Below are 12,873 nucleotides of genomic sequence, written 5' to 3'. Positions count from 1 at the left end.
GCCTCTGGAACCAAAACTCTGTATGTACTAATAGTGTTTTGTTAAGATGCCCCATCTTCTCCATGGAGCAAATTCTCTTTTGTTGCAAAAAGTAACATATCCAGTTTATTCAACTACAGATTTATTCCTGGCAGTCTTTGGCATTGACAATTAAAACTAAATTTAAAAATAACAATCATTATTCCTTAATATCACATGAATCCATGAAGAGATTACAGTGAATTAGAAAATGCTTTTCATTAAATGGCAATAAAAATAGCATATAAAAGTATTTTTGGATTCAGTAAAACTGTTATTAGGATTAAATGAGTGCTTGAAACAACTCCTCCTGTTCCCTGCAGTGGACAGGGAAAACTATTTGAAATATGCTCAGAGTGTTCTTCCATAACAAAGGTCAATTCTCCCGAGGAAACTACCAGAGCCTTATCTGGCCTAGAAAGGACAATTAGTCAACTCTAGTGCCCTGGAGATTTCTTATCTAACAAAAAGGGAAGAAAAATAAAAGGCTAAAAAAATGCTATTGAAGTTCATACCTTAGTATATGCTTACTAAAAAACAGATTCAATTATTAGATTATAGAATACTTTTCCTCACTGACACCTACCATTCTGACACATCAAAAGGGGTTTACTTGAATAACAGTGTATTATAACCCAAAAAGTGGCAACCACAGACTACTTATGTAAGGGATTTTAGGAAAATTCAAGGATTATAGGGAAGGTGAAAGATTACTCAACAGGATACCAGACTAACCAAAGCATCTAATACTTGGAGCTACAACAAGCATTAAGTATAATATGTCTCCTTTCAGATTAGCAGAAACTTCACAGTGAAAGTCTACCTCAGTCACTAACTCCCAATATACAATGTTTGACTTTTAATAAAAAACTAAAAAGTAATATAAAAGAATTTGCTGCAACATAGAAGGACCTTGAAGATACCATGTTAAATGAAGTAAGCCAAAAGAACAAGTGAAAACACAGGATGATCTCACTTACACATGGTTATTTTTAAAAAACTGGATGAGGGAATGAAATACTTGAAAGGAAGGATGCCTAGATTACCCTTGACTTCAGAGTATAGAGAAAAGGATAGAGAAGTTAAAAAAAATAAAACATGATGGGAGAAAAAGAGATAGATGGGAAGCAATGGAAAGCAAGGATTGGGTTGGTGGTGTAAGAAAGTGGTACAACTAAATATCCAAACCCATAAAGTCAACAATATTGTAAAGAAGATATACAGACTTCCTCTTCTCTACAATCTTAAACAAAATTAGAACAAAATGAGGAACTTATTTAATCTTTTGGTATAAGGGGAGAGTAAGGCAAGGGCTAGTGTCTTTTTCTAGATGTTTGCCACTCATAATTTCTTCAGGCCAACTTAAAGAACAATGTAAGTAAAGGAAAAGTGAAGATGTTTAAAAAATAAAATAAAAACACTTCAAGGAGATGAAAAATATTTTGATAAAATCTTGGGTATAAGAAAAGAAAGAGTAGTAACTAAAAACAAAAAGAAGTAAAGTACAGAATTTTATTTTATATTCCAGACACATGTGTATTACCAAAGGTCTGACTCAGATTTCACTGTTCTCAAGAGTCAATTAATCAAGAGATAAGACACTGAGCTGGCAGGTTGAAGCAAGGTGAACTCATGTTCTCAAAACAATCATCTTGCCTGAACAGTCTTTTTGTTTTTTGTTATGGGGTCACATCTAGTGTTGCTCAGAACTTAGGCCTAGAGCTCAGTCATCGTTGTTGGACCAAATACTGTGCCAGAGATGCAAATAGGCTTGGTTATATGCAAAGCAAGTCCTTACCTCCTGTTTAACGTCTTGAGCCCAGTCATTTTAAAGGAAAAGAGAACAAGGGAGCACATTTTCTGGAAGGGTGGATTGCAGATTGGTAGACACCAAACTAATGAATAAATTTCATCATGGTCTGACCCCCAGACCCCAGACAAACTTCTGATGTAACTACAAAATAAAGATTTCTGATTAAGATCTTTTTCCTTTTCAGATTTCCAACATTCCCCTTTCAGGGAACTTTTCAAGTTTTTATTGTTGACTCCAACTCTTTTTGTCCCTTTGTCTATGGGCCATCTATAAATGTTCAGAGTAATAACAGTAGTAACATATTGAGTGACCATGAAATATGAATATAAGGAAAACAGTAACTATTAGATAAATTAGAAGGAAAAATTGAAAATACACTGCTATAGGTATACACTGTGATACCAATGAATCAGTCCAGGCAAGTGATAGTATAGCAGTAAGGGTGCTTGCCTTGAAGAGTGACATCCCAGTTCGATCCTGAAGGACTGTTGGAACCCCAAGCTCTTAAGGAGTGATTCCTAAGCACAGAACTAGGAGCAAATCCTGTGCTATGAGATGCCAGACTTTGCACACGCTAATACTGGTGGATTATTCTTCAATTAAAAAAAACATACAATAAATCATATATAAAAATATATATACTAATGAAGATTTATTCCAGTTATACAATACTATTTAAACATTTCAAATTAGTTATTAATTCCAAAAAGTAATTAATGAAAACCATCACTTCAACAGATTAAAGAAGAGGAGTCACAAAATTATATGATAAAGAAAAGAATCATATTATTTAAACATACAATAGATTCAATGAAAGCACCTGACAAAGTTCAACATAAAAACTCTCAGAAAATTACATATGGTGTACTTCCTCAGCTTGATAGAGAAGTGTGTAGCTTCAAGAAGTGTGTAGCTACAGTATACATACCGACAAGAGAGTTGGTGTTTCCATTCTTTATTGGGAACAAGGCTAGGGTAACACCTTGTTCCTTCAACATTTAACTAAATGCATTCTGGTGAATGCATTTAGATAAAAATGGAAATAAATAATATACTATGGAAAGTATTGGGCTGGATGATAGCAAAGCAGGTGGGGTGTTTGCCTTGCAAGCTGTCGACCCGGGTTTGATTCATCCACTCCTCTCTGAGAGCCCAACAAGCTACTGAGAGTACCTCACCTGGCAAGCTACTTAGAGGATCTCACCTGCATGGCAGAGCCTAGCAAGCTACCTGTGGCATATTCATATGCCAAAAACAATAACAACAAGTCTCACAATGTAGACATTACTGGTGCCCGCTTGAGCAAATCAATGAACAACGGAATGACAGTGATACAGTGGTACTATTGGAAAGCAGAAGAAAACTATGCTTGTGTTCAGATGTCTGACTTCAATTAGAAGAAATCAATGAATCTAGAAATTGGTTATCATAAGATTGCAAAGATACCAGAAAAAATCAATTATTACCTGACAAGTGACTTATAATAATAAGTAATCTAAAGTTAGAAAAGGAATGCTATTAAAATAACAGAGAAAATATTTAAATATAAATATAACTTGGTATATATTAGCTTATAAAAAGAAAATTTTACAAGCTCTAATGAAAAGAATCACACACCTAAATAAGTGTTGCAGTATCCTATGCTACAGGAACGAATTCCCCAACATGTCTGTACATAAGTATGATTTCCCCAATATGTTCATATATACAATTATGGAGATGTTAACTTCATCCCACCTCCATAGCTATAGAAATTTAATTGAAAGGTCAGCAAGTAATTTAATAAATATTAAAATATCTAATGCTTATGTAGCAGGAACATATTATGCATCATCATATTGAAGAATTGAGTAAAAATATTGACAAGATGTCCTTCAAGATGTACTTCCATGCTATATTAACTAATGAAGCATGATTATGCAAAAGAATAGGCAAATATGTTAATGAAACAACAGAGGGACCAGGAAAAGATCAACAGAAACATACTGAAGGTATCATTAACAAAGTTAATGCAATGATCTTTTTAGAAAATATTGCTGAAGCAACTGATTTTCTATGTGCAAAACAAATAATACAAGAAACTTTAATATAAATCATATGTTTTTTATGGAATTCACTTAAATTGTCTTAAAATATAAATGGAAATTTAAAAAGTATGCAGCTTCTCATTGATAAATAGGAGAGATGATAGGAAGGATGGGTTTGGTGAGACACCGAATTCAAAAGTAAGATTTAGAAAAGATCGTAGTGATGATTTGGACTTTATTAAAATTAAAAAGCTCTCTGTGAAAAAGATGTTAGGATAATAAAAAGAAAAACACCAGATTGAGGAGAAACATTTGCAAAACACATATGATAAAGAGTTTGTTATTCAAAATATACAAAGAACCCTTAAGAGGCAACAATAAGAAAATAAACAACCTCACCTAAAAATCAGCAAAATAGAATAAATTGAGAAGAGATTTCACCAGAGTATAGCACTGTAGCACTGTCATCTTGTTATTCATCAATGTGCTTGATTGGGCACCAATAAAGTTTCCATTGTGAGACTTATTGTTACTGTTTTTTGCATATCGAATATGCCACAGGTAGCTTGCAGGGCTCTGCCATGCAGGCGGGATACTCTTGGTAGTTTGCTGGACTCTCCTAGAGGGATGGAGGAACTGAACCTGGGTCGGCCACGTGCAAAGCAAAGGCCCTACCCACTGTGCTATTGCTCCAGAGTATACACAGATGGAAAATAAGCAGCTGAAAAAAATCCTACACCATGCCCCACTGGGAAATTAACAGAGAAATATTCACTGTATCACTGTGTCACTTTTGTCCCGTTGTTCATTGATTTGCTCGAGCGGGTGCCAGTAATGTCTCCATTCATTCCTGTCACGTTCAGCGTCAGGGGAATGAGGCCCATTATTGTTACTGTTTTTTACATATCAGATACGCCACAGGTAGTTTGGCAGGCTCTGCTATGCGAGATTCTGCATCACTCTCTTCTGGGAGCTTTTTTTAATAGTCTCTGGATATTGGCCATTGATCCATTGATGAGATTGCATGGCTCAGAGGAGGAGTGGAGCAGTTTGTGGGTGTGACTGCCAAGCTACTGGAAAACTGGGGATCTGTGTGGAGGAGGCCCAATCCTGATCCGAGCAGGCTTGGAGTTCTCAGCCACGGGTCCCATGTACCTGGGCTCCTCTACCAGTTGCCTCATAGGCGAGGCTTATCCAAACGTGTAAAACGTGGTCTTGAGCATGGATGGGGCTGGGTTCTGGAGATTTTGGGCTGCCAGGGCTCTGTTTGGGGCAGGGAGGGAAACTCAACCCACCCCACTCCGAGGGAGCCCCATGAAGACAGCCTGGCATGGGGACAGGAGATAATAGAGAGATATTAGATAAATAAAAACTAAAACATGACAATAAGAAATAATGGTGGCAGCATGGAGCTACAGAATTTCTCATATATCGTTGATGCAAAGTAAATTATTACAGTCACTTTGGAAGACTTGGAAGTTTCCTTATAAAGCTAAACATAGCCTTATTATGTGATGCAGTAATTATGCTCATTGATATTCAGCCACATGAGTTGAAAACATATCCAGGACTTGAGAGAAAGCACAGGAGGTAAAGCACTTATCCTGTATATAAATAGCAGATACTGATTCAATTCCAGGCTCCAAATATGGTGGCAATGACCACTGAGCTAAGAGCCAGAAGTAAGTCCTGAGCAGAGCCAGGTATGGCCCAAATGCGTTCTCCTCCAAAGAAAACATAGCCACAGAAAAATGTGTACATGTCTGTTCATATCAGTTTTATTCCATATTATTAAACTTTCAAACAACCAAAATGCCCTTCAGTTGATTAATGTATAAGTAAGCAGTGAAAAATCATATAATGGGATATTATTTAGAGATAATAAATATGAGCTATGCAGCAACAGGAATGATATTCCTCTTTTTTTGTAAGAGATAGAAGTTAGTTTTACAAAGATACATATTATATAATTTCAGTATATAACATTTTGGAAAACTTAGAGGGAGGTCTATGGAGGTGAAAATATATAGAAGAGGCAGGTAAGATTTTAAAGAGGCAGAAATATTCTGTATAATAATTGCAGTGAATACAAATTAACTTACACATTATTCAAAACTTCATAGAAATTTTCCACAAGAAGGTGAAACAATATAAAATATGAAGTTTGATTCTCAGTAACAAATCTTCACTGATTATAGTAAGTCTACCACATTGTTCTAATATAATAAATAGAAAATGTGTGTATATGTGCTTAAGGTGGAGTTCTTTGTTCTATCCAGTTTTTCTGTAAATATAAATCTCTTTGATAAGGTACACTGAAGAACTGGTGGGAAATACTACTCTAGAAACAGAGAATTATGCTAGAAGCAATGTGAAAATGAGGATTTTTAGTTGACAGATATCATGAAAGATGAAATTTATCCCTGGGGAAATATTGCTATGTTTTTATGTGGAATGTACAACATAACAGCAACTATAAATTGTATGTAAATAGAATTTAAATAAAACCTTCTATACATTTATAGAAAAGTTTATTTTAAGATCCCATTTAACACTAAAAGTAATACAATTACTATATTATAATGCATTATCTTATTGCAAAACTGAGCTAAAATAGAAGCGGAGTTAGAATGAATATCAATTCATATAAAGCACAGTACTTGTTCAAAGTAAGAGGACTTTGATTTTACTCGTGTTAACTAACAGTTCAGTTCAATGTAGTTATGAAAGAGTATGATGTGGTTAGCAGACTTTTCTACCTATTCCCAGAATCAAACTAAAGTTCCCCATAAAATTAAATTTGGATATTAGGTAACAGGAAATGTGGCTGCTGATAACTCAGTTACTATGAATCCTAAAGCAGTCACTGGGACATTTTGTCCATTAAGTTTACAGATGTCAAAGTAGATAATACCATTCGCAGCTGCATTCATGAGGATATGACATCTTTGTTGATATAAATCTCATGGATCGCTTGACATGACTCATTCAAACTCTCTGCCACATGAAAAAGGCAGTTAACTAGCAAAGAATACAATGGTTTGAAAATATATCCACACGTTTTAACTTTCTACTCTTAAAATTTTAGAAATAAACACTAATTTTATTTTCCAAGTAATTGGACCGAGTATGTTTTGTGGTTTAATTTCCTTTTAGAATCATAGTAAGTATATCAAAAATTAAATCCAGAGTTAAAGATAAACCCACAAAGTATATGTTTGATACTTATGCTTCTGGCAACAGGATTTTATTTTCAGTGGAAGTACAGACAAGATCCTAAAACGTTTCAAAAAATACACCAGAATTTCAGGAAAATGTATTAAAAGAAATAAAAGAGTACATGCGGAAATGCGAACACATCTTTTGCTCATAGATAAGGAAGATTAACATTATAGAAATGGCAATACTCTCAAAACATTATACAGATTCAATGCAGTTCCTATAAGGACATCCATGACATTTTTCAAAGAAATAGAAAAAATACTCCTGAAATACATATGGAACAATAACCCCCCACAAATTGCTAAGGCAATTCTATTTTTAAAATTTTATTTTCATAAAGTTGTTCACAATAATTGATTACATTCATTATTTCCCACCACCATTACACCTTCCCACTACCATTGTTTCAAATGTTCCCACCACCACCCAAGCCCGCCCAAAAGGTAGCTGCTAAATAATTTATTTTGTATTGCTTGTTATGAATATTTTGATCAAGATCGGTTGCCTTCTACCTTACATCCCAGCAAATGTGGTGTGCTACTCTTGGTATATCAGTGGCATAAAGTATGACATGTCATTCTAAGAATTCTAAAATTTTAATTAGGGTGCTAGAGCTGGACTTGGACTTAAATTTTTAACCGGATGGTAATTTGGGGGGTCTGGAGGCATCTCTGTAGTGTTTCCTTTCTGAGATTTATTTGTGAGTCTCTGGATCATGGCCATCGTTGAGCTTATATGGCACCCAGAGGTGGTTCATGGACATGACTACCAGGGATCTGGAAGCACAGGAGATAGAAAGGCAGGGCCCACTCTCGACTCCTTACAAGCCTGGAGATTTCAGTCATAAGTCCCACATACCTGGGATTTTTAATGGATTCATTCTCATCCATGGAGAGCTAGGGACAAACCTGTGAAGGTTGGCCATGAGCATAGCAGGCTGCCAGGACTCTTGGGGCAGTTGGAGGGCCACAGCTGCCCCTCAACCCGGGCTTCCCCCACCCCCCGTGAAGCTCCACAATGAAGCTATCCTGTGATGGGGTGAAGAGACATCTCAGCAGCATATGGTTCTCTTCCAAAATTTATTTGTGAGCCACTAAAGCAATTCACCTTTCATGACTGCAAACTATAATACAAAATGGTAATAATTAAACATCATGGTATTGAAATAAAGACGGACCATCATATCAATGGAATATAATTGAATATCCTGATGTAGACCCTTAAATATATGATCATTTAATCTTTGTTAAAGAAACAAGTAATGTGAAGTAGAGCAAGGAAAGACTCTTCAACAAGTAGTGCTGGGAAAAATGTGCAGCTACATACAAGTAAAAGAACTCAGACCTCTTTCTAATGCCAGGCACAAAAGTCAGAACAAAATGCGTTTAAGACCTTAATATCAGACCTGAGTTCATTAAGTTACATAGAGGAAAGTATAGGCAGAACCCTTCATGACACTGAAGCTTCTAAAGGTATCTTCAAAGATGAAACACCACTGACCAACTAGGTAGAAGTAGTGATAAACAAATGGGATTACATTAAACAAAGAATATTCTGCACCTTAAAGGAAACAGTGATCAGGATACAAAGAGAGCCAGCAGAAGAGAGAAATTATTTACCCAATAATCATCTGATAAGGGATTAATGACAAAGATATATAAGGCATTGGTAGAACTTTACAAAAATATCCAACCCCATCAAAAAATGTAAGAAAATATGAACAAAACCATTCTCAAAGAAATACTAAAGGCCAAAAGGCACATGAAAAAAAAATGCTGCTCTACATCACTAGTCATCAGGGAGATGCTTATCAAAACAATGAGATATAATCTCCTGACACACAGATGGGCACACATCAAAAAGAACAACCACGAATCTCATATTCAGGGCAGCTCAGAGGTGGGTGGGTAGAGGGATTCACCCACCCCCAACAGAGCCCTGATATCCAAACACCTTCAGAACTCAATCACCACCAACTCTTGGATGATCTACACAGGCTTGGATGAGCCTCATCCATGAGTGAGTCTGCTGAAAAACTCAGGCATGTAGGTTTTGTGACAAAATCTCCAGGCTCCCATGGAGTTGGGAATGGATTACATCCACCCATCTCCTTGTTCTTTTGGGAGCCTGGCAGTCATTCCCATGAACTGCCTCTGGCACCATGTATGAACAAAAGGCTCATTAATGGCTGTGATCCAGAGACTCACAAAAACATCTCAGAAGAGAGCAACAAGCTGCTTACATGCCTCCAGACCCCTGAGACACCAACCAGTTAAAACCTTAACTCCAGCTGTATCAGCCTATTTAAAATTTCAGAATTTCTGGCGCATGCAGTTGTGTGATATCTCATAGTCAACACCACTGATATACCAGAAGTAGCACAACACATTGAATGCATGTAAATTAGCAAAAAAGTGTGTGTGTGTGTGAGCTTGGCAGAATCTCCTGCCACCACACCAGGCTGCCTTCACCAGTGGCCCCTCAGAGGAGTTTCCCTCCTTGCCCTATGCAGAGCCCTGGCAGCCGAAAACTTCCAGACCCAGCAACAGCCATGCCAAGGTCACTCTCCATATGATCAGATGAACCTTACCCATGAAAGAACTGCAGAGGAACTCAGGTATGAAGGACCCATAGCTGAAATCTCCAAGCCTGTTCAGATCGGGACTGGGCCTCCTTCACCCAGATCCCCAGTTTTCCAGTAGCTTGGCAGTCACACCCACAAACTGCCCCCGGCTTCATGTAATCTCATCAATGGCCAAAATCCAGAGACTATGAAACAAAACTCCTGAAAAAGAGCCATGCAGAATCTCACACGGCAGAACCTGGCAAGCTACCCCTGGCATATTTGATATGCCAAAAGCAGTAACAATAATAGGCTTCATTCCCCTGACCCTGAATGCAACAGGGACAAATGGAGACGTTACTGGTGCCCGCTTGAGCAAATCAATGAGCAATGAGACGACAGTGATACAGTGATAGAGTAATATATATGGGCTTACTGGCTCCAGGCTGAGATACAATAATCTTTACATACTTTCTTCTAAGGAAACTTTAATTATTTTAGTGGATTATTCATAACAAGCCTTATAAAATAAATTATTATGGGCCTGATATTGGGGCAGGCTTGGGTGGTAGGGGAGGGAATTTGAATTATTGGTGTTGGGAAGATGCAACGGTGGTGGAATTGGTGTTGTAATACTGTATGCAATCATTTTTTGAACAACTTTGTGAAAATAAAATAAATATTTAAAAAACAGTGCTGGTGCATATACAAGGAGAATGGGAACTCTCAATCATTGTTGGGAATGTCAACTGGTCCAACATATTTGGAAAACAATATGAACATTTCTCAAAAAAACTAGAAATTAAGTTTACATAGGGCCCAGCAATAGCACTCCTAGTAATATAACCTATGGACCGAAAACATAATGCAGAAAAGCCATCTGCATTTCTATGTTCATTTCAGTATTATTCACAATAGCCAAAATTTGGAAAAAAACAAGGTGCTTAAGAACAGATGACTAAAGAAACTATGGTACATCTATGCAATTAAATACTACACAGCTTTCTGGAGAAATAAAGTCATGATTTGCTTATAGATGGATGGACATTGAGAGTATCATGCTAAGTGAAATGAGTCAGAGACAGAGAGGCAGACATAGAGTGATTACACTCATTTCTGGGCTACAACAAAAAATTATATGAGACTAATACCCAAAGACAGTAGGATCTAGAGCCAGGAGGACTGGTCCGTGATTGGAAGATTGGCACAGTGGGGGGTGGGAGGGCAATTGGGATAGAGAAAGGGCAACTATGACAATGATAGCTGGAAATAATCACTCTGGAAAAGATGTGAGTTCTGAAACAAGGTAAAGTAATTTACATGGTAGGTTTTCAGCACCTGTATTGCAAACAATAACACCTATAAGTGTCTGGGGAGAGAAAGAGAAAGAGCCAGAGAGAGAGACATGGAGAGAGAATGACAGAAGAGAGAAGTATCTGCTGTAGGGGGGGCTGATGAGGTAGTGTGTCTGATAAGGTAGTGGTTCTCAGGAAACTGGGGACATTGCGGGTGGGAAATGTACACTGGTGAAAGGACAGATGTTAGAACACTTGTATGGTTGAAGCCCAGTTATGAACAACTTTGTAAGTGTATCTCATGATGATTACATTAAAAAAGAAAAAAAAATCAGAGTTCTCCCCTCCCCCCCTAAAAAAGCACTGTATAAGAACTTAATCACTTATGGTTTGAAATTTATAGCTTTAAATCAACAATAAGCCAGAATCTCTGGTCCACCATCATGTCAAATCTATAAATTTCAATGTTAATATAGATGTGTGCTACGATGAATGTCCAAGATTATTGGACAAAGTTGTGATGTGCACATATAATGATGTAATATTACCTATACTATACCAACACCAGCAGAAGTGAAATAATGCTAGCAAGAATTAATCAGACAATTACTAATGGATATGATAAAACAGAAATATTTAGAACTGGAATATATGGAATACCATAAACACACAACTCAAACTTTTAATGACAGCACTTAATGACTAAGAATTTGGAATATCTCAGTGAGAACCTAGAGGATCCAAGAAGAAATAAATCATCACTAGAGCTAAATTTCAAATCTACTAGTTTTAATGTTGGTAGACAAGTTGTCCTGATTCATGATCCAGACATTAAAATAGAAATTAAAAATATTATTTATTGGTGTGACCTGAAAAGATAAGGTTTGAAGCTCTGTGTTGACTAAAGGTACTTTTCTTTCTCTAAAGATGATGTTAAAATTCAGTGATGGCTAGTTAAGAGGTTTAAACAGATACCACTTGATCCCCAGAATATTTTTCAGGATGAGCAGCTCATGTGGCTCTGAAACTCTTTTTTAAAAATAGTATACATCTATTTACACAGTCTATTTCTGATATCTGTTGCCACAAACTCAAAAAACAAGAATCTTTGTTGACTTTCATCTTCAAAATTTGACATATTGGAGGAGCAATTCAGGGCAATATTTAAATTTTAAATAAGAAGAGAACTCACACTCTAATACACAGAGGGAAATAAGTGGTGAAGTAACACTTATAGGCTTGTAAATGGCAAATGTGTCTGAAGTGGGCAGAGCATGCTGCTTTCATATCCTGGGAAAGAAAGAAAAATATGCCAACAAAAATAGCACTAAGAATGCCTGAAGGGTGAGTGTGCTGATATTAATAAAAGCATTCTGCCACCCATCAACCAACTACCAATTAATTTCATGGAATCTAAGAGCTGAAGGGGTATAAATATTATCTATTCTGTCTTTCTTAACCTCTGAGAATAATGACTATGAGAGACAGTTTCCAAAAATGTTCTTTCTCCAACAAATCATGTCTCTTGAAAACTCAACATCCTTGAATAGTCTTCTGCAAATTGATATGATTCTTTTAGCCAGATAATGACCTTTCTAAGTTCAAAATAAACCTTGCATGGCTACATGACAATTGAATGTTTAATATATATTAAAGGAAAAATATGTAATACATAGTTCAAAAATTCAATAGTTTTTAAAAAATGTTTCCAGTAACAATAACAATAGAAATTGTAATAGCTAACTTTTATTTTATTTATTTTCAGTGAATCACCATGAAATAAGCATTACAAAACTGTTCATGATTGCGTTTCAGTCATAACATATTCCAACACCCATCCCTCCCCAGTGTAATTTTCCAGCACCAATGTCCCCAGTTTTCCTCCCCACCCTTTATATGCACCCCCCTCCCCAGCCTGTCTCTATGGTAGGCACC

This window comes from Sorex araneus, chromosome 2 (genome assembly GCF_027595985.1).
Source record: "Sorex araneus isolate mSorAra2 chromosome 2, mSorAra2.pri, whole genome shotgun sequence".
Classification (NCBI taxonomy): Eukaryota; Metazoa; Chordata; class Mammalia; order Eulipotyphla; family Soricidae; genus Sorex; species Sorex araneus.
This window is presented reverse-complemented; position numbering follows the sequence as displayed.